Source organism: Jaculus jaculus, chromosome 17, assembly GCF_020740685.1.
Source record: "Jaculus jaculus isolate mJacJac1 chromosome 17, mJacJac1.mat.Y.cur, whole genome shotgun sequence".
In the NCBI taxonomy this organism is placed as follows: Eukaryota; Metazoa; Chordata; class Mammalia; order Rodentia; family Dipodidae; genus Jaculus; species Jaculus jaculus.
The window spans coordinates 53,581,936-53,608,815 of record NC_059118.1 but is presented as its reverse complement, the minus strand read 5'-3'; the positions used below and the strand labels follow the sequence as shown (position 1 = coordinate 53,608,815).

Genomic DNA, 26,880 nt, shown 5'->3' with positions numbered 1-26,880 from the left:
CTGGGCCAGATTGTGGCTCACCCTTGGAATCCCAGCAACCTATAGGTTGAGTCAAGAGAACTGCCATGAATTTGAGGCTAGCCTGGCTACATATGTATTCTAGGCTACCATGGGCTACACAGCGAGTCTCTGTCTTAGAAAACCAAAGAAAGAAGAGGAGGAGAAAGAGAATGAGGAGCACCTCAGGCTATCCTACTAGAGTCAGACAGGCTGCATGGAGCCGAGATAAACTTTTCCAAATGGAGCTCCCTTATCCCTTGAGCCAAGTATAACCTTGCATCAGTTACTCTAGATTAACCAGTCCTGGCCAAGCCATCCTAGACCAGAATGGCCCAGGTGATCCACAGGCACCGAGCAATAAAATTTCTGTTGTTGTAAGCCATCAAATGTGGGGACTGTGTAATACATAGTATATGCTGACTGATACACCCTTGCCTTAGGGTTGGCACCTACTCACCCATCAGGTCTGTGGATGATGGCCTTCCTGACTCTAGAAGATGGTGAACAGATCTGCATCCATGCTCTCCTGAGGATACCACTACAAAGAGTGGTATAAAGAGTTGTTTAATTCCCCATCTCCCACCCCAGCAAGGGAAAGCTCCTTAGCCACTGTGGATGCCTTGCTTTGGCACATGACCACTAAATATTTCTAAAGGATAGAAGAATGAAGACACCTATCTTCATGCTTTCTGAGGTCCTCAGTTTCAAAGAATTAGATTAGACCGATGTTATCGCTCATTACCTAGGCAAGGTAACTACCCTGAAATACACTGTCAGGTGTTTCTTTACAGACTGCACTCACATCAGTAGTCTTGGGGATCCCCTACTCCGCTTATCGTTTAAACCATCAGAGTTTCTCAACTCTGTGTTTTGTAATTTTGCCTAATACTAAAAATTCACCGAAAAATCCAAGAGTCCTCAGCATATATACATGGATATTTCAGACAAATTCTATCACTTTCACTGTCATCATTCCTCTAGTACAGATGATAAAGAACCAGGCATTAGCACCTGACTGAATTCACTGTCAGTATAATGGCAATTCCTATTATAGAGCGCACGTCTCCACAACAAAACATTAGTAGGCTGCAACTGTTTACCTGTTCATTTCAGCAACACATGGTAAATTTTGTTTTGAGAAATTTATCACAAGAAAAACATCACTGCTGTCAAAATTTGTAGGGTGCAATCACTAGACAAAATACACACTTTATCTCATTGAGTTCTCTCAGCAACCCTTTGCAATAGATATGCTTACAGTTGAGGTAAATGAGACTCAGAGAAGTTGGACAATTTCCCCACAGACACACAGCTAATGCATGACAGGTCTGGGATGTGAATCCTGCTATCATTAGCCAAGCTTCTTATTGGAATAATACAATCCTTTAAATGTGACGCTATGAAGTGGAAGTAGTAACTGTCTTTGTAATCCAAGGACTTAGAGGCACTGAGAAAGAGCTTGTCTGTGGTCCCAAAGGGGAGGAATGGGAAGAGAAGTCAGGTATCCATTCTCAGGCTGATGTTCTGCTGCTGGATGGAAGCCAAAGTACCCAAGTCTTCTTAGTTCCTCTGACTCATACCCACCCCCTTAATGTATACTGACCCACTGAGAAGGAGATGGCAGGTCCGTCTATTCTGCGTGGGCTCCCACTTACTGTGGATGTGGGGAGGATGACCTCTGGCCTCCACGTGCACACATATACTCATAAGAACACACACATGCGCGCGCGCGCACACACACACACACACACACACACACACACACACAAAGAAAAAGCATGCAAGAACAAACTAGGCTACGAAGAAAAAGCATGCAAGAACAAACTAGGCTAGGGACCTTTAGTGTTTCTGTGTTCTTCTGGATCCAAATCAGAAAGTAGAAGTAGTCACTGTGCCATTTACCATGGCATAAAGGGAGGAAGCACCCTGGTCAAGCACAGGTGAGGTGAGAAGGCTTCTGCTCCAGGGCTGGGCCTGGGGTCAGTGGCCAGAGCCCACTGAGGGAGCTCTTGTTACACCAGGTGTTGTCAACCAAACCTATCACCAGGGAAAGGAGGAAAAGGAGAAAGCTGTGTCTGCACTTCCCTTCACTCTTTCTCCCTCTCCGGATCTCTGGGTCTTTCCAGCCCACGTGTGAACACCAGGGCTGATCACCAGGATGTGAATCTATTCACGAGAAAATGGATGTGATCCCATAATATCCTAGGCTGGTGTTCACACGCACTGCCTGGATGGTCCATTCTGGGGTTGCTACTCTCCATGGGAGGGCAGCTAGAGCACAAAGATCATGTCATCCCAAGTAGGTGACACTCCCGTGGCACACTTAGTAAGAGGTGTCCTTCTTCTGGAGGCCTGCCCAGACAAGGGATATGGAAAATTCTTTCTGCGCAACGTGGCTGCTGGCTCCATTCTGAGCCTCGTGAGGCTGCCCGCTCCCACAGCCACTCCCTAGAGCTCATCTTCAGGGAAGTGGTGGCCAGCAGGTCACTAGGACAACTGGGGTGACTGCTGAGGTAAGCCGGGAGCCTGAATGGTAAACTCCAGTGACAGCAGTGAGATACCCATGGCCCGCTAATCTGACCCCTAAGGGGAGTGACCGGAGTGGCTCTCACTGTGACACACAACTCTTGCGCTTGTTGTGGTCATGACACAGAAAGGACAAGAGACCAACAAGCTTAAGATGAAGGCCGAAGGATTCTATTCCAAACTATGCGTGCCGGGAGCTAAGCAGTAACCCACTGACAGTACCACATGTTGTCTATCGGTCTCCAGAGAGGCCAAAGAGGAAACTGTGCGGAAGCGGAGGGGTGACAGCCACACACAGGCAGAGCGGCAGAGGCGAGGAGGGGAGGGAAACGGTCTGCTTGCACAAGTGTGGCAGCCAGTTCTCCGCAAGCGTGCCCGGCTGCTTGTGCTTGTTCGTCCCTTTCTTGGAGAAGAAGGAAAAGGCAAACGAGACTGGAGAACTAGGGCTTGCCACAATGGGAGCCAGAAGTGACCTCTGCGCCCACTTCTTTGCCCTATATGGTGAGTTTTACAATGCTTGCTGCAGGTAGCGACTCCCAGAGTCCCAGGCATTGAGGACTGGTTATCAAAGTCCCGGATTCCAGGCCTAGAGAAATGATCAGGTTTTTCAATTCTGGGGCAAACTATAAATGCCAGAGGAACAACAAGGCAGAATGAAATGAAGAGAGGTGACTTTAGAAAGAACGCTGCCATCACTTCTAGACATGCATGGTGAGGTGTCCTGATGATGGGAAGACAGCAGGTGACCAGCAAGACGCAGGTGACATCTGTAGCTCAGTGACCTGTGCTGGGGGGGGGGGGTCTAGCAGCAAGCTTTGCCAGCATCACCAGCAAGCGACATCCCACAGCTAGGCATTCAAAGCTAGAGGAAAGGGGGTCATGAGACCTCACATATCAACCTATAGGGGAAGAAGAGCATTTCAGACACAGAAGATGGTTAAAAGACCCAACAAATGTGACCACAAGAACTTTCTTGAGTTTTCAGAATGTATAGCCTGGGTCTGCTGGCCCTCAGCTATAATCCCAACACTTGGGAAGTGGTGGTAGAAGGATTAGGAGTTCAAGATCATTTCTGGTTACATATTGAGCTCCAGGCCATCCTGAGCTACCTGAGATCCTAAATCTCCAACAGCCAAAGACTCCGAAGAAAAGGTCACCAGCTGTCTTCTATTTATATTTCCATTTGGGTAACTTGACCAAGGTCAACTATTCCAGGAATACGAATATAAAGGTAAACAGAACAAAATGGGGCTTAGTGGGAAAGTACTTGCTACATAAGCATGGGGTATTAGTTCAAAACCCCAGAAACCACGTAAAACTTGAGTTCAGTGGCATGTCTACAAACATCGTGCTAGCGGGGCACAAACCTCAGGAGGGTCCCTGGAACTTGCTGGTGAGCTGATCTATCTGAATGGATGGGTTCTGTGCACACACACAGACTGTCCAAACACAATAGTGGAGGAGTGATAAAGCCACCGGACGTCAGTCTCTGGCTTCTGCACACATATGAACAGGCCCCCACACAAGTACAAACATGAACCATACATGAGAGGATACCACACATAACCAGAAGGGGCTGGAGAAACGGCTTAGCAGTTAAGGTGCTTACCTGTGAAGCCTAAGGACCCAGGTTGGAGTCCCCAGTACCCATTTAAGCCAGATGCACAAGGTGGTGCATGCGTCTGGAGTTCCTTTACAGTGGTTGGAGGCCTGGATATGTGCATTTTTATTCTATCTGCTTCTCTCTCTCTCTCTCTCTCTCAAATAAATAAATAAAATGTTTTAATTTTTTAATTAAAAGAAATTTTGGAAACATTTAACTTTCTCCAACATTTGTTTCAAATGGCTAATTTTGCTATCTCACCTAAGTTGTTTTTTACTTGTTGAAAATTGTGTGTTTTTTTCAGAATCATGTAAAAACTCATTCAGAAGTCTAAATATGTTAATATAATCCTGAGAACTGATAAGAGATAAATTAATTCTCTCAATTTAAGAACCTACTTAGTAATAATTTATTACATAGTTACCTCTGGAAATTTAATATGAATAGATTTTGGGGGAGCAGTTCAATGATTTTCTGATATAAAAATGACTGCTCTAAAAAAACAGTGGAGGGCTGGAGAGATGGCTTAGCGGTTAAGCGCTTGCCTGTGAAGCCTAAGGACCCCGGTTCAAGGCTTGATGCCCCAGGACCCACTTTAGCCAAACGCACAAGAGGGCGCACGCATCTGGAGTTCGTTTGCAGTGGCTGGAGGCCCTGGCACGCCCATTCTCTCTCTCCATCTGCCTCTTTCTCTCTTTGTCTGTTGCTCTCAACTAAATAAATAAATACAAATAAAAAACAGTGAAAAATTTGACAATTAAAAAATAAAATTATCCTCTATCTGTCTGTACACTAGTGCTAAGGAAAAAAATCACTTCCTAGTAAGAATCAGTAGATTTTGTTTTGGCTCTCTTGAGTTAAAAATGTCACAAAGCTCCTAGTTATGCCCCAGCTTTCAGTCAAAGAAAGCAGAGAGAAACAACAATGCTTTAGAGGACAATGGCAAGCACTGAAGTACTCAGTACCACATACTGTGAGACATGGCTTATTTAGGAATACTAGAATGCAGGGGAAAGAACAGGCCTGATTTGTGAGGTGTCTAAAGTGTGGGGATTATTCCATGTTTCTCCCTGGAAGAATTTCTATGGCTTAAGTATCCCGTCAGCGGAGCACCACCCCCCATCACCCAAGAATCCTTCGTTCATGTGCATTGATTCCTTAACATTCAACTCTGCAAAGATACAGCACTTGAGAAACAGTTTTAGTTTGGGGCACGGCTCTTATCCAAAGGTCAGTCAGAAGTGCTATTAAGTTGTGCTGAATTTTTACTCAGTTCTGGCTTCAACGTTCATATACAAAGATAGAAAGTTAATTCTAAAGAAAAAGAGGCCCGCTGGGAGTGGTGACACACACCTTTAATCCCAGCACTCGGGAGGCAGAGGTAGGAGGATCGCCATGAGTTTGAGGCCACCCTGAGACTACATAGTGACTTCCAGGTCAGCCTGGGCTAGAGCGAGACCCTACCTCCAAAAACAACAACAAGAAAGAAAGAAAGGAAGGAAGCAAGGGAGGGAGGGAGGCCCACATCCTACAAATCCTCATGCTAGGTGTTTGTTAGTAGTCAAACCACATAACTCCCTCCCTCTCTCCCTCCCTTCTGATAGGGTTTCATGTGTCCTAGGCCAGCCTCCAATGTGTTTCTGATCTTCCTGCCTCCACCTCTTGAGTGCTGGGATCTCAGCCGTGAACCATCACAGATGTCTTATACAGTGTCAGGGAGAGAACCCAGCACTTCATACATGTCAGACAAGCAGATCTACCAACTGAACTCTACCCATGGCCCCACAAACCATATAATTCCTAATGAAAGAATTTTCTTGCTTTACAGTGTCAAGTGCCTTGATACAAAAGCAGTTAAATGAAAGACTCTCTTTCAGTGTCTCACAGCGCCCTTCAGCTTCGCAAAGCGTTCCCATAGACTGGATCCGACATTTCCTCTTCCAGGAGGCCTAATTCAGAGGCTCCTGCAAAGCGCTCCAAGGCATCCCTTTCCATCCTCCTGAGGACCGTGTGCACATGACAGTTTCCCAAGGAGCTCTCCCAGGGTAAGCTCTAGAGGGCAATCAACGCACAGACCAGAGCTCGCCCTGCACACCACAGTCAGAAGGACTCTGTTTCAGCCAGGCATGTGGACTTTACCTCAGAAAGAAGCCTAACTACCCTGTTATGACTTCTTTTCATCACAAACATGAGTACGGGAGAAGATTCATGAATTCATTTCATTTTACTTTTTATGTGAATGTGTGCATGTACGTGTGTGTGTGTGTGTGTGTGTGTTCAACTTCAAGATTCTTTCCTGAAGACTCTATTTTATTCTTTAAGCCAGGATCCCTTGCTGAACCCAAAGCTCACCAGTTAGGTTACACTAGTTAGCCAGTGAGCCCCAAGGATGGCTTGGATGACAGGCATATGCCACTTCACCCAACACTTCCATGGGTTCTGAGGATCTGAACTCAGATGTTTGTGCTTGCATAGCAGGAGCTGTGCCCACTGAGCCATCTCCCAACTCCCCTGAACCCCTTTCTTTCTACAGCATTGTGCGCTCTATGGTCTTTCTTTGTTTCATTCTGAGTGCTTGGAGAGAATGGCAATAGGTGTGCCAAGGATGGATACCCCAACCAACTCAGAAAGCAGCCCTGACGTCTCTCGGTAGGACCCTATGTGAAGCCTCAAGGAAGGTTCAGGCTGCAAATAAACAGAGAAATGGCCTGGAAACTAAGGTTCAATAAGAAGTGATTTGGAGAGGCAGAGGTAGGAGGATCACCATAAGCTTGAGACCACCCTAACACTACACAGTGAATTCCTGGTCAAACTAGGCCACAGTGAGACCCTGCCTTGAAAAAACAAAACAAAACAAAACAAAGGGAAAAAAAGAAAACATGATCTGAGAAAGTCTATGGAAGGGGGATAAATTAACAAAACAGGAAATGCTGGTGAACGCAACATCACTCAGGCCCGCTGCGAACCCTTGCGTGGACAAAACCCGTCCAAGCCTGTCTGCCTTTACCACATGCGGGCCTGTCTGCAGGGCCATCACAAGCAAGGGGAAACGCTGTATTGTTTCCCTTCCCTTCCCTTCCCTTCCCTTCCCTTCCCTTCCCTTCCCTTCCCTTCCCTTCCCTTCCCTTCCCTTCCCTTCCCTTCCCTTCCCTCCCCTCCCCTCCCCTCCCCTCCCCTCCCCTCCCCTCCCCTCCCCTCCCCTCCCCTCCCCTCCGCTCCCCTCCCCTCCCCTCCCCTCCCCTCCCCTCCCCTCCCCTCCCCTTCCCTAACAACCCTGTCTCCCGTGCTCTTCTGACCCCCTTTCCTACTTCACTGTTTATTCAGGATCGTGGTGGAGAAGTTGGTGTCACAGATGGCAAGTCTAAAAGGTATAAATTGACAGACACGGAGGGAAACTCTCAAAGTGCTCTTATTAGAGATCATATGTGTAATTCCCTTACTCTGGAGGCTGGAACTCCAGATCCCATTTCTTCTGACTTACAAAGAGAGCGCCATGCCATTTGAACAGGCAGGGTGGCATTTTTCTTATATCTCCATTTCTTCATTTCTTCCTACTGCTGATTTAGTTCTTGCACTCTGGCCAGTTATTGGGGCAAAAGGTCCATAAACTCAGAATCCCCGATGCTTTTATTCCTACCATCCTCAAAGAGCCACTAAGTGTGATGCGTTCCTAAACGCTTTACTCAACTTCCCCTTGCACTTCAGAGAGACAGGAGTTGGGCCTATGTTGCATTAACACACACCTTTTCTTCCTTCCAAGTGGTGCCCTGGAATGGCATGCTACCCAATCACTTTCTAGGTAGCCAGCTTCTAGCTAGACACAGCACTTCCCACCCAGCCCCACGTTGGGAGTAAACAGGAACACAGATGGCGGGGAAGTGAAAAGGTGTGACGGGCAGAACCTTCATCTCAGACCGGCGAGGCAGCGGGAGAAGAGCAAGCGGCAGCCACGCAGGGCAGGCCCGCAGGACGTGCGCACGCTGGAGAAAACTAAGAACTATCCACAGCTCCCCAAGCTCTGTCAATGATCCTGCACTACATTTTTCTTTAAAGAAGTAGTTTCTGGGATGTGGAGGGATGGCTCAGTGGATAAAGCACTTGTCACTCGAACTTGAGTCAGATCCCAGCACCCATGTAAAAGCCAGATGGGTCTGCATGTCGGTAAGCCTAAGGCAAGATGACGGAGGGAGACAGGAGGATCTAAAACACGCCAGCCAGCTATCCTGGCACACACAGTGGTGAGACAGAGGTAGACGGTGCGGACCAACAGCCCAGGTCCTGCTGCATTGTCCTCTGACATCCATACCAAGTCTGTCTGTCTCTCTCCACCCCTGCCTCACAGATTAAAAATCAAAAGTGACTGTCCACTCCACATTTCCATACAGACATTTCACTTTCACTTCCAAAGAAAAGAAACAGCCTCGACGTCCGCTCTACCCCTCTGATTGCTGCCCAAGTCAAGCAGTTCCCATCAGGAGGGAGTTCATGGTCCTCTTCCTGTGGCATACATAGGCTCACGGCGAGAAGCTCAGACCCCCTTCCTCTATTCCCAAATAATCTCTACGCAAACATCCACGGAAGGACCACTGTGTTCCCAACATGGTCTCAGGTGCTGCGCTCACTGGGGAATGCTCACCTTCATGGAACATCGGCCACTGGAAGACTAAGAAAAAAAATACGGAGTATTTAAACTTATTGCAAAGGACAAAAGCACAAGCTAGAGGATGGAGTGATGGGGTGACACCACTTTATAGAGGTTTTGATTAACAACTTAAGAAATCCTGGACTGGAGAGATGGCTTGGCGGTTATGTTGTTCACCTACAAAGCCTAAGGACCCTGGTTCAATTCCCCATTACTCACATAAGTCAGATGAACAAGGTGCCACAGGTGTCTGGAGTTCGCTGCCAGTTGCTGGAGGTCTTGGCACACCCATTCTCTGTCTCTCTCTATTTCTTTTTCTATCACATAAAGGAAATTATGAAAAACAAAAGAAGTCCTAATTAAGGGGCTGGGGAGATGACTCAGGTGTTTAACGGTGCTTTCCCATAAGCCTGCTGACTACAGTGTGGTCCTCCTCAGTGTCCACATGAAGGCGGACACAAAGTGGTGCCCACGTCTGTAATCACAATGTGCCTGGGACACAGGGCCAAGGGCACACAGAAGCTGGCAAGCAGCAAGAGAGAGCCTGTCTCAAAAGAAGGTGGAAGAAGATGACGAAGACCCTGAGCCTCTCCTCTCATCTCCACACACACAGTGACGGAGTCCTAATTACACGGTACAAGCGTGTACCTCCAACATGTGGGAGGTGAGGGCAAGGCAACCTTGAGTTCTAGCCTTAACTATGCACCGTCCGAGGCAAGCCTGGACTACAAGAGATGCTGTCTCGGGCTGGAGAGATGGCTTAGTGGTTAAGTGCTTGCCTGTGAAGCCTAAGGACCCCAGTTTGAGGCTCGATTCCCCAGGACCCACGTTAGCCAGATGCACAAGGGGGCATACACGTCTGGAGTTTGTTTGCACTGGCTGGAGACCATGGTGCACCCGTTCTCTCTCTCTCTCTCTCTCTCTCTCTCTCTCTCTCTCTCTCTCTCTCTTTGCACATTTCTCTCTCTGTTGCTCTCAAATAAATAAATAAAACAAAAAAATTAAAAAGAGATGCTGTCTCAAAAAAAAAGTCCTATAGAAGCAGTGAAGCTATGGGAAGAAATACAGCCCAGGGACTCCTTGTTCATACACTAAACAATATTAGGGGCCTCGGGGTTTAGAGAAGTCAATTTCAAAAGTGGCCCTTGGGCTAGGGTGTAGCTCAGGGGTAGAATGTTTGCTTGGCAGGTGAGCGGCCATGGGTTCTAGCCCCATCAATTAATAAATAAAAAAGTAAAGGTGGTTCCTGTTTAAATTTCAAAATGATTAATGGGTGTAGACCCTAAATTTATTTATTTACTTAAATTAACTTTTAGTTGGTGTGTGTGCTTGGATGTGCCAGGCTGTCTTGCTGTTGCAAACCAAGTCTCATCCAGTTTTATGTGGATGGCTGATCAGGCTTAGCAGGCAAATGCCTTGAACTGCTGAGCCATCTCCCCAGCCCATGGACTCTAAATTTAAAAGATTGGAATTATATTCTCTTAAGCCCTCAAGTGGATACTTCTAAAGTATCATGCGGTATCAGGGAAGATCTTGTGGAAAGTTTCAATGGCAGTGACAGACATAATTACGCATGTTATGTAAAATATACATTATTATAAGACTATCTTCAATGTATTTAAGCAGTTGTAAGTTATGTTGTACCAATCACTGATTTTTAGGAGTCAAAGATGGTCCACGAAGGTCCAATTTGCCTCACAGCAGACTGTCACTTTACATGCTACTAGATGTAATAAAATACCAGAATCTCAAAGATCACTGGCCTGTTTTCTCACTTTGCCCATGAGAAAACCGGTCTCCAGGAACACTGGGCTCCCAAAACCAACTGCAGCATTATGTGCCAAACTCAGGCCTCCTGACACTGCATTTAAGTCTCACTGCCACTCCCTCCCTTGTACATGGCAAGATGCCTTAGCACGCCCTCAAAGAGCCAGGTGAGACATGGTCATGGGCGCAGGCCCACTATTAGTAAGAGAGGGACAGATGAGAGAGGCTGTTAATGAGACATGTTGAGGGGTAAATGCAATGAGTACTGGCCTTGAAGTATAGGCTGCAAGGGCTTCTGAGGGCAGGCCCCTCATTGCAACGCTGCTTCAATTATTACCCCCACCCCCAGACACCCACAGCCCATGCCTGGCTATGTGGGAATACACGATCCTGGAAAATCACCTGCCTTCTGCTTTTATGAAACTCCAGTGAAGCACAAGCTTAAGACACCAGTGGAGAACAGAAACCAAGTGTTAGAAAATCTGCCAAGATTAGGAGAGGTTACTGACAGCAAATTTACTAAGAGAACGGGAACACCTTCTCATCTCAGGCAACGTATGTTTGAAAAGAAAGTCCTTGGCATGCGTGAGGAGGTCAGCGGACTAGAAAACTCTCTTCCTCTCCACACAATCCATTTACAGAAGGGTTTTCAAATGACTTCAGGTCTGCCAGTGGCATCTTCAAGCTTATACTTCGGAATTTCTTTGAAAACCTCACTTGATGTCTGAGATCTGACATGAGCCCTTCAAAGCAATAGTTTAAAAGAAAAATCCACCATGTTTGAAACAAAAACTGCCTTGATTATAGTAATCACTCTGCTCATTTAAATAGAAGCTGAGACAGAAAGCACTTTTCTGTAAGACATTTGCCTCCTAGGATAACAGCACCTCAGGAAAAAAAGCACCACTCCAACAGTTACCTGACTGTCACAAAAGAATTTATAGTGAAACCCGTAACATCTACATCCAACAGGGCCCCAAACTATCCTTTGATACTGACAACAACCTTTATACAAAGAGGGTGTTTTTGGTAAGTAATGAAGTGTGTACTGAGTCCTTTGTTTTTGGTAAGGAATAAAGTGCATACTGAGTTCTTTGCCCCTTAAGAGAACCCCAGCCAAGGCATTCACTGCTCAATGAACAAGTCTCACATGGCACCCTACAGACACACAAAATCCCACTTGTGGCAGGAGGAAGAGGCTTGCCTAGGGTTCTGAATGTACTTGACCTTAAGCGGGACCAGGACTAGAATTCACGGCTGTTGAAACCAGAATCTGGGTTCGTTCCACTAGAAACAGTTGGATGTCACATACAAATGGAAATGTGTGGGAACACCAGTGTCTTTTCTACTAGGCACTAAGAAGGTTCAAATGTAGTAAAGTCATTTTAATATTCTTACTTCACCTTGAGGAAACATAGATGAACACGCATATTTTAACATAAGTATTTAGAAAGTCATGAGGCATTTTTATTAGTGAAGAACTTTACTCTATGAGCATACTACATATTGCTCAAATTCCCACCAGATTATACTCTTCTGTTCCTTCTCCCTCACCTCCATTCCACTGGGGGCCCCTTTTAGTGGGGCTTTTGGCATTTATTGTGGGGTGATACACTAGTCACTCTCTGCAGGAAATGAAGGGTGCCTCAGAGTACACCTCCCCATTCTGTGGCTCTTACATTCTTCCCGCCTCCTCTCCCACACTGTTGCCTGAGTTTTGGAGGGCATGTCAGAATTCCCCTCTAGTGTTAAGTTTTCAACTCCTCTGAATTCTGGTTTTATAAGTCTTGAGTCTCCTCCACGTCCGTTATCATCTCCTCAAAATTCTTGTTGACATCAATACTTTTTCTCCTTTGCATATTCTTTAACCCTGCCTCAATAAAATCTTTCAGGTAATCAGAAGGAATAGGTGATAAACAATTCATAGGGTACACTGATTGAATTATAAGAAATTCAGAGCTAGGAAAATGGCTCAGTGGTTATAAGTGCTTCCTGCACAAGATTAATCACCAAAGTTCAGATCCGCAGAACCCACTTAAAACCTGTCACAAGTAGAGCACACGTCCGTACGCTCAACAAGCCAAGGCAATACAATAGGAGATGGAGTCAGGAGACTCCTCAAGCTCAGCAGACAGCTAGCCTGGCCTTCTCAGCAGCAAACAACGAGAGAGACCTGTCACAAATGCAGTAAAAAGGCAAGACCCAATGCCTAGAGGTTGTCTTTTGATATCTGCACATGCATCATGGCGCACGTGTGGCCACATGTGCATATACACTCACAAAGAAGTTCAAATTCAAAATGTGTATTATGTGTGTGTATGATATATGTATATCAGTGTGTGCATATTTGGCAATATATGTGATATACATCGTATATATGTATACATTGCCAAATAAGCACACACACAGAAAACACACACACAATCCGAATGGACGCTTGGTCTCCATTTTCTGTCATTCTTCCTCAGAGGTGCGCTGACCTTCACAGGTTCCTGCAGCTGCGTTCTGTCCTGCTCAGCAGCCAGCACTCTTGTCCACTTTTTCTGCGTGAGCGACATGGTCTGACAATGAGGTATAAAGTCCCCCCACCAAAACAAAGAAAAGCAAAGCTGGACAAGGCTGATTCCAAGTTTCACAGCACATGCGGCTCACACCAGGCCTTGCCATCTACCGACACTCACACTCACAAGCACTTTCAGCTGACAGCCAGCACCATGCACTAATCTCACAACTTCAGACCATTAACCTGATAAGAGCCTGCAGGTAGTTAACTCGGAATCAGAGAAGCCACCCCTTGCACTGCCGCGAGGTTCTGGAAGGCACAGGGCAGGGACTGAGGCCGCGCTAGTCAGAAAACGCGACACAAGGAAGCGGGGCTGGCTGGCTGGAAACACCCTCCGCCTGGTCATTCGCCTGGAAGAACAGTGACGAGCCTTCTACAGCCCTGCCCTGCATGTGACACCGTGTGCAGGAAGAGCCTTCCTACAATGGAAGAGTCACTGTGTTCCACTCTGTCATCCGAGACGACATGGAAGCGGAGGGAAGGGCAAGTTGGTGGCATTGCCAACAGAACTCCCACAGGAACTGACTGGGCAGTCACCACAGAGCTGGAGCTGGCCCCCCTCCATCCTTCTGGCTCTGGCACATCCTAGGATCCACAGAACCTTTCACGGCATGCCACCGCAGACGCCACCCTCCGTTGTCAACTTACAGCATTCACTGTGCGCGGTGCCCAGGTAGCCTCGGCTACACTTCACCATGGAAACTCCCCGCAGCAGCTGGCTCCTGAGCTCCCGCACGCTTCTTCCTTTCACAGAGAGGTGAGATATACCTGGTCCATGAACAGAACAGAGAGAGAAGAAATAGGGCAATGCATTATCCAATCACTTTGCCCAACAAATGAAACAATCAGACCAATTAATAATTCACCAAAGACCATTCTTAGTAACCTTTCTTTGAAGAAACAAATTTAGTATTTTGTTCTTCCTCTTGTCCCAAGGAAACCAACATGATATTGCTAGTCTTATTTTTAATTCTCCCCAACGAAAAGGCAGCCAATTTTAGGAGACTTCACAGCCAATCTCAGTTCAAATACAAACTAAAACAGCCTTTAAAAAAAAGCCACTGAGGGCAAATGGTATGTGGTAATGTGATGTGTAACTATAATCCCAGTTCTTGGGAGGTGGTGGCAGGAAGATCAAGAGTTCAAGGGCAGCATGAACAACAGAAGACCCTGTCTCATGACAACCAAACAAATAATACAAGGAGGAGGTAGCATCACTCAGGGCTTGCAGGTAGCTCAGTGGTTTGGCATTTGCTTTGCCCTCATGAGGCCCAGAGTTCAATCCCCAGCACTGTAAAAACAAACCAAACCCCATCTTGGCAAAGAGAAGCAAGGACTAAAGCATGTGGAATTGCATCCCTCCCTGTGCTCCATCTCAGAAAGCATCCACAGTTCTCCAGAGGACAGGTGTTATCAGCCATCACAGCCTGCTGCTGAGCTCTGAGCTAGAGTGTAAGAGCCAGCTTTGACCTGGCACCCACAATCAGCTCACCCCGGGGCACCAAAACGTCTGCACGACTATCAGTCAGGCCAGGGTGCAGGGAGGGACAGAGGAATGTACTCGGTGACTCCTGACATTTATTCCCAGGAGAAAGAAGAGAGATGTGGGGCAGGGAGCCGAAGGCAGGAGTGTGTGCAAGGTAAGCCAGAGAGTGGGGTTGTTTGGTCCACCCCACAAACCAACCTGGATTTCAGGTTGTCAGTGAATGTGTTGGGGGCTGCCTCTCTGCCGTTTCTGCCCACCTAAGACAGTACTCACATTCTAAGGCACCCTGTTGGCAAAGGGCTGGATCAGGCTGGCTGGTTGTTGTTTTTAATAAAAACACCTCTTCAGGGCTGGAGAGATGGCTTAGTGGTTAATAGTGCTGGTTTGCAAGGCATGATAGCCCGGGTTCAAGTCCATAGTGACCACACAAAGCCAGAAGCACAAAGCGGCACATGTGTCTGAAGTTTACACCAGCAGAATGCTCTGTTTATCCCCCCTCCACTCCCTCCCTCCCTTTCTCTCTCTCAAATAATTTAGTAATAATAATAACAAACCTACTGGTAAACTAATCATGAATATTTTCCACACTGGGGTTCTTGTATTCCCCCACCCCAGGAAGAACTGTGTCCCGGCCATTATCTTCAAGCTATTTTGACTTGTGTACTCTGCACAAGCCACACTTGAGGGACAATAACTTACACCGTGGCTTTGGGGAATGACGAAAACCATCAAATTTAAGTGCTACGCTTGCAGCTGTCTGCTCTTCTTGTAGAATCTTCCCCAAGAGAGAGCGCCAGTCGGGTTTTTCCTTTCAAAGTCATGAACACACGCTGAACACAGGTAGGAGTTGCAGCATTAGCATTGTGGGTGTAAAAAAATGAATATTTCCAAGAGGGAAAAAAAAGTGGCCCCCTATCTCAATTTTTTTTTTTTTTAAGACACGAGTGAATAACAGCAAATCTGAGATTTGGAATGGGTAAAACACTGACTAGCATACCTCAAAATAAATTTTTAAAAAGGGAGAGACAAAATTAGTACAGGAGGGAGGAAGGAAGTGCCTGCCTGTCATGTAATTAATCATTGCTTTTCTAGTGAATCCAGCACACCAAGTGCTTCCTTATTAATTAACTTGTTCACTGGGTGGATTTGTACTCAGAGCTACTACAGCCACCAGGTCCTGTGTTCAATTGGGGACACAGTGGGGAACAAAACAGACAGGGAGTCTGCTCTCACAGGATTCCTTGCGTCAAGAGAGAGAATGTAGCACTCCATCTTAATAACGTGCAAGATAAGGAAGGCAGAATACGCGTTGTGCTTGGAAATCCTAACAGGGCTGTCTTAACTTGAAATAAGCAACAGAACTGTTTTCAGTACATTCAAGCAAGAGACAGGTCTCCTGACTGCTGTGCCACCGGAGGAAGGGTAGCAACTTCTGCCGGGAGGGCACGGTCTGAGATCCACAATGTACGTGACGCAGCAGGGGGCAGAGGCCCTGCTTTCTCTCACCCCTCACAAGATGAAATGAAAGGAAGCTATCTTGACATGTGAAGGTCACAGAAAACCTACTCAAGAAAAGGAGGGCTAAAGGTTGCGGAGAGGGTTCAACAGATAAAGCCTTGGTGGTGCCACCCTGAGGATTCACTTTGGATCTCCAGCACCCACATAAATACCAGGTGAGCACGGTAGTCCCTGTAATCCCAGTACTCAGGAGATAGTGATAGGAGTTCCTCAGGGCAAGCTGGCTATCTAAGCTAGGCTGAATCAAGGAGTTCTGGGTTCAAGTGAGGGATGTACTGCTTCAGTGCATAGAGAATGATCAAGGAAGGCACCCCATGACAACTTCTGCCCTCCACAAACACACATGTGCCTTTAAACATATCCGTCCATACACATGTGAACACCCGGGCACACTATACACATGCAAAAGCAATAAAAGGTGGCTGCTAAAATCAGATCACTTTACATATAAACTTCTAAGGGGGAAATTCTTAGTCCTTGTTTCAGGTTCCAAATTTCTGGGTTTCCCTGGGCTATAAGGGTATTTTTTTAATTAATTTATATGTTGGCAAGGGAGAGAGAGTGATCATGATGAGCTCACCAGGGCCTTCAGCCACTGCAAACTCCAGATGCATGCACCACTTTGTGCGTGTAGCTTTACATGGTTACTGGGGAATTGAACCCAGGTCATTGGGTTTTGCAGGCAAGCATCTTAACCTTGGAGCCATCTCTCCAGCCTAGGTATTTTTTTTATTATTCATCTCCTACACTTAATATACATCTATGTCCACCTTTAAGTGTGTCTACCAACCTTCCTTTCTGGTTCTTAGACTGGGATTAAGCATACTAGACCATGAACAGGATAACACAAAGAAAAAATGGTGGAAAATTTTTATTCATGTGAGTGTTTTCTTGTTCCCTACCATCCTGATTTGAGACACAACTTACTTCTTCTACTGGGAAAACTGGTATTTTGTGTTCTTCATCCTACCAAACAAAGGTGTTTTCAGGCAGGCTCATTCACGTTCTCCTACTGTTTGGGGACTAAGTCTGAAAGTCTGTCTGGAACAGTTATGCCCATTGTAACTGAGTCTTCCTATTTAAAACATTCTGTATATAATGAACTTTTTCCTACTAACTTTTTTTCCTACTAACTTTTTAATGCAAAAAATACATTAATGATATTCCACCAGCAACATATTTCATCATGCAAGCCTTTGCTTTGATCAAACACTTTTAACATGCCTCGGCAAATCCAGAAACAAGTGAGAATGCTGGTAAGCCATCCAGTACCTTGCCATCAGAGCTGTGGACAGACGCCAGGCTGACAATCTCATTCTTTGTCCACAGGAGAAAAATGACACCATGCCAACTTCTTCCCTTGGCTGCCTACAGCACTTACAGACTCTACTGTACATTTTGACCCAAGGTCATTTTCAATTCAGCTTGCTGTTATATTGTCTTTTTATCCTCCACTGGATTGATTGAAGTCTTAAAGGTGCAAAGAGTTTATAAGCTCTTCAATGAAAGTGCCCTTGGCATGGCCTTCATCTGAAAACTCCTATTAGTGTGAGGTGAAGAACTGAATGTAAATGCAATCCAGATCCAAAGTCTGTTCTAGAACTTTACCGGGCAGGTATCGCTCCTCCACAGTTATCATTTCAGCCCTCCTCTCTTTTCTCTCTCCTCCCAGTACCCAGAGGAGCCATGATGCCCCCATCGAAAGGAAACCTTCCACACAACTGAAAATAATTACACTCTGTCTTCTTTGTGCTCTTCAAATCCACCCATCTCTGGTCAGGACTGGCTCCTGAGCTTCTGTCATCTCCTCTCAAAGTCTCTATGTCCCTCCACCTCCTCCTCAGCAGGAGTCCGTATTCCTGTCTCTTAGCTCTTCCAAAGTCACTATCACGGAATCCCATGTGGAGGAGACACGGAGCTTCTGAGGAGATGGTTCTACAAGCTGGACTGACATCAGACACATCTGGGGTATTGCTAAACAAGATGGCTGGGAGCAGTCCCAGGATTTCAGAGTGGGAAAGTCCAAGGTGGGGCCAGAGAATTTGGGTTCTTAATGAGCTCCCAGGTGCTACTGATGCTGCTGGTCTTTCTAGGACCACCCTGCTGAGGACCTTCCAAATAGAGGTGAGGCATCTTTTGAATGAACTTGCTCACTGTAAGATGGCTACATAGGGAGGAGTGACACTGTCTAGTCCAAAGCCAAATGACTAAAGAAAACAAAATAAACCATAAACCCCATATAGTATAAAAACATATTTAAAATCTGGGAGAAATATTTGTGACCCTCCCTCACATTGGTTCCTATATAGCTCCAGGTACTGTTGGCATCAATTGTGCCCTCCATCTTCCCTTCCATCTTTTCCTTCTGTACTAGAAACTTCTCCTTAGTTAATAAACACTGTGGTGGTTTGAATCAAATGTCCCCCACATACTCGTGTTCTGAACGCTTGGTTCCTAGCTGGTAGCAATCGGGAGGCAGAGCCTTGCTGGAGAAGGTGTGTCGCTCAAGGCAGACCGTTATTAGCACCCAGTTTCTCAGAACTAATTGTTCACTAGCCTGCTACTGTTTCCACCTGCTGTGGCACAGGTGACATCCAGCCTCTGCTTGTGCTGTGCTGTCTTCTGCCAACATGAATTTTCCCATCAAGACTAAACAAAAACAAAACCGAAAAACCTTTCCTCCCATCAGCTGAGTTTGGCTGGTGTTTTGTCTCAGCAATGAAACAGTAACTACAACATATGCCCAGTAGATTACACTCCCTGAAGACCTTCACCATTCCTCGGTAGGTTCACAAAGGGCTGTCACCTTTCTTCCACTTACCAACAAAGAGGATAAACAGTGTAAATTTTATGTTGGTATTTCAACACCTTTATCTTAAAACCTTAGAGTTTTATTTCAATCACTATTTTAGCTAAGCGCCTTCTCTTTCAAAGGTCAGGATAGCTTCCTGCATCCCAGACACAGTGACCTTTTCCACATCTTCATTCAAATCATTTTTTTTTTTTTTTTAATGATACCTCATACAGTTTACCAGGAGTTCCTTCAATTTTCTGTTGCTATTGTTTGGTAAAACTTCCTTTGGTTTTGCCCTTAGAGTATCTTTCCAGAATGATCTCTTCTTTTGTTTATCAGCTGTGATGCAGTCATATCTTGGCTCCAAAGCTGAACACAGGAAACACAGGTCTGTCTAATCTGAACAGTTACCCTCTATCCAGGGCAGGTCCTCAAGGCAAGTTAATCAAAGGCCTGTCTCATATCATCTGAAACTCACAAGAACAAAGCAACTTGCCTAGTGACAGGGAACCGTGATGCCTGAGGAGCTGTTTTTACCACCTCCTGAAGAAAGGCCACTTAAGAATGAAGACGCGGGGTAGGAAGCATCCAAGAGTCCTAGCAACAGAGAGGTCCTTTCCCCCCACCCTGGCCAGCATTAGGACTATTCCTGGAGCTTTTGGTTACATTGTGAAACATACAGTTCTATGCGGTCTCCACAATGGTCTTGTCCTCTCAAGAGCAAACACCTCTCAATTGTTCACTGAGACAGTTCTCTAGAGAAGGATTCTTTGCAGGCACTTTGCAAATATAATTTAGGCCCCCAATCCACTGGTCTCAAACTAGAGAGATTATACATGGTGGACCTGACCTAATCAGGTGAGCCTCTAAAAGGAACAGGGCTCCAAAAACACGTTATCAAGCTGGGAAGGGCCAAGCTACATCATATGGAATTTGAGGGGGGCTCCAGAAGCTGAGAATGCCCTCCAGTCCGCAACCAGCAGCAATAAACAGCAGTCTTGGTATTCAACCACAAGGAAGTAAATTCCACAAGTGGACTTGCAAAAAACGACCTTGGGCTACGGCTGGGAACCCAGGCCAGCCAAGACCACGATTTCCTGTAATGGAGAAGCTAAATGAGCCATGCCTGAATGTGTGACAGACAGCAACTCAGAGGTGATGAATAGGTATTTGAGTCAGTATACTTGTCACAAATCTTGTAGTGATAGAAATTGCTACACATGTGTCATAGCAAGTTGTAATCTGGCTCTAGCCCAGGCTGACCTGGAACTAACTTGGTGGTCTCAAACTCACAGTGATCTGCCTCCTTCTGCCTCCTGAGTGCTGGAGTTAAAGGTGTGTGCCATCACACCCAGCACTATTTTATTTTTCTCATGAGACAGATTCTTTTATATGCCTGGCCACTCTTGAACTCCCTATGTAGCTGAGGAAGACCTTAAACTTCTGACCCTCCTGCCTACACCTCCCAAGTGCTGGGATTACAAGTGTTCACCATGATAGCCTGTGACCACTCTTTTTGACTTCTCTGAGATAGCATCATTCTAAACTCAGCTCCTTTCCCTGCCCCCTTCCTTCCTCCTTCCTCAGTCTTTTTCTTCCATTCCTTCCTCCTTCCTTCCTTCTTCTTTCTTATCATGGTTTAGTTGTCCTGCCTCTGTCTCCTAAGTGCTAAGAGTGCTGAGCTTCTCCGACATCCTGATACTCCTCTTTTTCAGTCTTCTCTGTTCCTATAATTACTTCTGGCATGAGGAATCCAATTCTCTCCATAAACGATTCTCTTTCCATCATTTCCTTCTACTAAATGTAGTTCTGAATTCTGAGTCCTGGACCTTAGCATCTCCCTGAGGCTGCTGGATGCCCTCAGTATAAATCAGTCGTGCGTGCGTGCGTGCGTGCGTGCGTGCATGTGTGTGTGTGTTTCAAAGTGTCCCATCTTCCCTCTTAGACCAGTTCGTACTAAATTCCATCCCATGTCAATGGCGTCGTTGTCTTCTCCTCTCCCAGGGTCCATCAGCTGTCAAACCTTATTACCTCTGCGCCCAACCTATTCCCACAGCCACCACGCCCGCCCAACGACTCGTCTCTCGGTGGTCTGAAAATCAGCCTTCCTGGCCTTGGTGTCCTCTTGCTGGAGGATCTGAGTTACCCTCCTGGTCTCCAAGCTCCTCACATTAGCACAGCTGCTCTGTGTCACATGCTGCACCGCCACTGCTTTCAACGGTTCACTAGAAATCTCAGTTCCTCTTCTTTTTGTCTCACTCTGTAGTCCAGGCTGCCCTCCAACTCACAGTGGAGCTCCTGCCTCAGCTTGACCATGTCAGGGTTACAGGTTTGAGTTACGAAGACCAGCCCCCATTGTGTGTGTGTGTTCTATACATTCACGTTTCTATGTGTGTGGCACACATGTGCATGCGGGGGCACGTGTGTGTGCATGTGTATGGGAAGGCCTGAGGTTGATGTTGGGGGTCTTCCTCCATCACTCTCCACTTTAGTTCTGAGACAGAGTGCCTTGCTGAGCCATCTATTCAGCTGTCCCCCGTCCTGTTTCCCCTGCGACTGCAGTCGCACAGTCACCATTGGCATTTACATGGGTTCTAGGGATCTGCACCCAAGTCCTCATGCCTGTGTGGCCAATGGCTTACTCACTGAGCCGTCTCCCCAGGCCCTGGTCCCAAGTCTTTATGTAAATCTTATGCCCTTTCACGATGGCCTCTACCTACTTGTCCAGCTTCATTGCCTCCTTCCCCATCATCTACTTTCCCCACCGGGGATGAACCCAGAGCCTCGCTCACGCCAGGCCGGTGGGCCACTCAGCTCCACTTCCGGCTCAGCTCCTGTGCTCTGGGCCAGCCACACTGGGCTGCTTCCTTCTGAGCATCAATGCTTCTACTCCGCACCCCAAAATTCCAGCCGTACCTCCAGGCTCAGCTTGCCCGGACCCCTTCCTTCATCCTGCAATGCTGCAGCGTTCTCAGAAGCGCTCTTGTTTTCTTCGTCTTTGTTTATGCATGGCAACTCCTACCGATTTCATTCCTTGGCCACGCTGTGGGCATCATTGTACTTTCTCCTAGAACAGGTGACACCTCCCTGTGCAGACAGCAGTGGACTCCATGAAGTGTGAGGCACGCCGTTCCACCTTAGGAGCCTCAAGCAGCCCCTCTGTCGATTTCTGTTGACTAGCTGGGGGGGGGTACATGAGGCTACAGGGTGACCACGAGTTCCAGGCCAGCCTGGTATGCACAGTGGTCCTGAGCTAGTCAGAGATAAACAGCCAGAGACTGTCTTAAAAAATCAGATAAAAAGCCAGGCGTGGTGGCAGACGCCTTTAATCCCAGCACTTGGGAGGCAGACATAGGAGGACTGCCATCAGTTTGCGGGCACCCTTGAGACTAGATAGTGAATTCTAGGTCAGCCTGGGCTAAAGTGAAACCCTACCTCAAAAATAAACAAATAAATAGAAGATAGAAATGCTTCCCGTTGACTAATTGGTTAAACATGGCGTTTTAATTTTGCTTTGTCATGCCCTCAAGTCTCCTTTCTCTGTGGTTATCACATGAGAGAACTCCTTCTGGGAGACTCGGAGGAAAATCATTACATAAGCCAGTAAGGAAACTGCTCAATCAATGAAATGTGTGATAAAAGCCTCTTTTTTCAACTAAAGAACTAAAGCTGACTGAGTCTTTCCTTTCTGAGGAAGAAAGAGGCGGGGCGGGGGTCTCCTCTGGGTCACTCTTAGAGGACAGGCTGAGGCAGCATGGAGTGTCCATCTCACAAAGGCCTGGGCCAGGCCTCCCTTTCAGGAAATGCCATTTGCATTCTAGAGCTCTCTGTCTCTAAAAGTGGAGGGTGGTCAAAGGTTGCCTGGCTCCAGGCAAGCCCTCAGGGAGCATTCAGCAATCAGGTTTGTTCTCTAGATCACCAGCTCCCCTTAAACCAGCATTTGACGGCTTACTGATTTATCCAGTGTAAAACTTCTTCCAAACTGACAATTCTCGGATATCTTAGATGTACCTGGGATGTCTTTCGTGGATATTAACTGGTTGGTGTCTGGGGAATCAAGACTACAATTAGTCTCTGCCCAAAGAACACATAATCAGAGAGATCAAAATGCTGAAAACATTTCCATGATCAAGAGTTTTAAAACATTTTAATTCATGTTGATCCCGGTTTAATTCTTGTTGGTCCCGGCTTCCTGTTATTAGCATATCATATCACATAAGGAAGACTTCATCCCTCCAGACACAGGCTCTGCAGGTGTGGGAAGCACACCAGGTTATGACTCCTCGTTGGTGTGATATGGTATAATTATCCATCCAGAGAAAAGCAGGTCTGAGTATCAGGAATAAAATGAAAGTAAGATAGAAATTCCAGGGACACGGCAGAATACCTGATCTGTACTGAAGAGCGAGCTCTGGGATGGTGTCCGCGTTCAGGGACGTTACTCAGAGACAAGATAGCTCGTGCTTCTTGCTAACAGTTTATTCCTGGCCTTCACTGTTAATTCTGATCCCTCAGAGTTGCTGGAAGGTAATACGGCCCAGGAGACAGAGGATCGAGATCAAGAAGTCCAGAGCCTACACTGTGACCATGCATCTTGGGTCACAGAAGCCGCTTCTAGCAGCCACGAGGAACCCAGCATGCATGGCTCTGAAGGAGGGTTGTAGTCATGCCCACTTGGAAAGGTCAAGGGTTTCTTCACTAGAACTAGTGTGACCATTTGAAGACTGGGTCTAATGTAGCACTGGCTGCCCTCAAACTTAATATATAGCCAGGGATGACCACAAACACCTGATCTTCCTGTCTCTGTTTCCTGAGTGCTGGGGTTATAGACATGCACCACCACACTGGGGTTTGATACAGTGCTGGGGAGCAGACCCAGGGCCTCCTGCATGATGGGCAAACACTTTGCCTTCTAGGCTACATATCCAGTCCCCTTTTATTTTTTATTATTATTTTTAATTTTTAAAAATTTTTAAAAAAATCATTTTATTCATTTATTTATTAGATACAGAGGGAGGGAGAGAGAGAGAGAGAGAGAGAGGGAATAGGCACACCAGGGCATCTAGCTACTTTAAATGAATTCCAGATGCATGTGCCACCTTGTGTATCTTGCTAATATGGGACCTGGAGAATTGAACCTGGGTCCTTAGTCTTTGCAGGCAAACACCTTAACCACTAAGCAATCTCCCCAGCCCAATTTATTATTATTATTATTATTATCATTATCATTTAAGGCGGTGCTTCATGTATCCTAGGCTGACTTACCTACATAGCCAGGGATGGCCCTGAACTCCTGACTTTCCTGTCTCTGCTTCCCAAGTGCTGGGATTACAGGAGTGAGGTCAGCGCTGTCACTGAGCAGATGCACAGGGGAGGCAGGACAAGACCCTCCTTCCTGCTTTCCACTTCTACAGCTGCTCTAAGCTCCCTGCAGTTCAGGTCCCAGTGAGAACCTAAATGGGTTCCTGCCTTCTAGTTTTCTTTCTTCCAATTTCTGTTCTCTGTGCTCATTAAGAAATATATGTGTGTGTGTGTGTGTGCGCGCGCACGTGTGTGTGTGCGTGTGTATGTAACAAAACAGTAAAATTCCCAAGAAAGAAATAGTTAAGTATTACTCTTTCATTTTCTTCTTGTCACAGTAATAAGAATGACAAGATAGTGTCCTCAACTATTTGGCCTGACCAGTCACATGCTTATAAAACCACCAATTGAGACTGGAGGATCCCAAGTTCATGGCCAACCTGGGCTATAGATATTGGCAGGTCAAGGCCAGTCTGAGGAACTCAGTGAGACTGTAACAAGCTAAAATGAAAAGAGGCTGAAGGTGTAGCTCAGTGGTAGAGTACTTGCCTCCCATGTGCGGGGCCCTAGATTGCATCCTCAGTACCACAAAAAAATGAAAGGAAGAAAGGAAGGAGGGAGGGAGGAAGGAAAGAAGAGGGACAAAGAAAATGTGAATATGAATGATTTGATCTCACAATCCCAGTAGGGAGTTGAGATAAAATGGCAAGAAAGAATCCAAAAGCCCCTCCCATGATCTTTTGAAGAATCAACAGTAATTCACCGTAACTTGTAAGTCACCATAATCACTAGTAATTCACTCCTAACACCACACTGGAAGCAGCCTACCAGTACTGTACTTCTTCCTTTTATAAAGAATTGCCGGGCAAAGCATGGCTACAACTAGAACTTGGAATCATGGGCCTGGCAGTGACAGTGCTCCTATATGACTCAAGGCCCCTCAAGAGCTAACGGGATTCCTTTCCGAGTCTCAAAGCATTGGCAGCTTTAACCAACCAGTCTTTTCACAGCTTTGCATTAACAGAACTTCCATTAACCTCATGCATTCTTCTTTAAAAAGTATTTTTATTCATTTATTTGCAAGCAGAGAGAGAAAGAGAGAGAGAGAGAGAATGGGGGCTCCAAGGCCTCTAGCCACTGCAAAACAACTCCAGATGCATGTGTCCCTTTGTGGGGGTGACTTTATGTGGGTACTGGGGAGTCAAACCCAGGTTGTTTGGCTTTGCAGGCAAGAGCCTTAACCACCGAGTCACCTCTCCAGCCCCTCATTTGTTCTTGTCTGCTTTACTAAATTAAAAAGCAAACAATAGCGGCGGGGGGGGGGGGGTGTTTATGCCTATGACCCCAGAGCCAGGAGATCAGAAGTTCAAAGACTTAGTCAGCTACATGGCGACTTTGAGGCCAGCCTTGACTACATAAGCCCCTACCTTTTAAAACAAACAAATGAACAAGCAAACTTCAAATGTGCCAACCAATGTAACAATGCCATACAGTAACCACTTTTCACAGCCATCTCAGTAGCTGCCTTCTTGCTTTGACATTAGACATTACAACTTTCTGATGCAATTGGAATAAAAGTACTGCAAGACAAAGGCACTATTCAAGACTGCTTTCCTTTTGGAGGAGGCTTAAGAAAATGACTCTAGCTTAAAGACTGAGATTTCAAGATCTGATCTGTGAACACCCAGTAACAGGAATGCCACTTGGCCTTAAGCCTATGGATTACCTGTTGAAACAACAAAGGCAGGCAGACTTTGATGTGGGTTACTTGGAGCCAGGTAAGGACTAAGATATGCAATTACCCTTTCTTTCTATGAATGTGGATTTGAACGTTTGATACCATATTTGGAGCAAATATCTACTGTAGGGCAGGGCAGGAGGAACACAGAGGAGGAGCCTTGATGTGTGCTAGTTTGAACCCGTTACAGCTCATTCTGCAGAGTAAAATGCCTGCACTCTCCTTGCTACAGTGCATTTTAAGCTCTGATAAAAAGAAATCTCAACTAATGTTTACTGAGTATAGGACCCTGGCAAGATGCTTCCGTAACCCGTCTTCAGAGTTCAGAAACACAATTAAAACACCTGACAATACCTCTCATTTCTAAACGCCAAGGAACTTCTTCATGCACAAGAGCCTGCAGGTTTCCTATTTCTCCTCTAAAGTATTTCAAGCCAGTTGTGGTGGTGCTTTCCTAAATTCCCAGGACTTGCTGGTAGAGGCAGGAGGATCACTTCAAGGCCCACTTTGTCTACATAGTGAGTTTGAAGCCACCCTCCACTACATGAGCTCTTGTCTCAAATTAAAAAAAAAAAAAAAAAAAAGATAATAAAACCTTTTGAAACCAGCTACACATTTGAGAATGGTCACAAGAGTGACTGATGGGGGCAGCGTTCTCTCCTCCTTCATCTTCCACATTTCGGGGTTTATCCTAATATCAGGGCTCAGGGGACTCTCACACTTACAATGCCTCATATTTCATAAAAGGAGAAAAATCTCTCACTCCTTAAATGTTTTGTCGAATAAGCTTTCCAAAGTTCATTCTTGTTACCTTTTCAGGCAAAATAAGAGGCCTTTTACAAAAATTCTATTGCTAAAACAATGGAATCCTCCTGGGAATGACTTCGTTATGGAAATTAAGTGACAGCTTCTTTTATGCAGCCAGGCAGAAAGTGTGCACTT

The 26,880-nt window shown here is 46.1% G+C and overlaps 1 protein-coding gene across 11 annotated transcripts in view; it reads right to left on the bottom strand.

Moving 5' to 3' along the window:
• Positions 1-26,880, bottom strand: part of Atxn1 (ataxin 1) — a 467,297-nt gene that overhangs the window by 151,326 nt on the left and 289,091 nt on the right. For 9 of the 11 annotated variants that reach the window (XM_045136591.1, XM_045136590.1, XM_045136596.1 and 6 more), the window contains one exon: positions 13,750-13,869. The exons of the other annotated variants lie outside the window; for them this stretch is intronic. The gene's annotated coding sequence lies outside the window, so the exon portion shown is untranslated. The remainder of the gene's footprint in view (positions 1-13,749; positions 13,870-26,880) is intronic. 11 annotated transcript variants of the gene reach the window in all.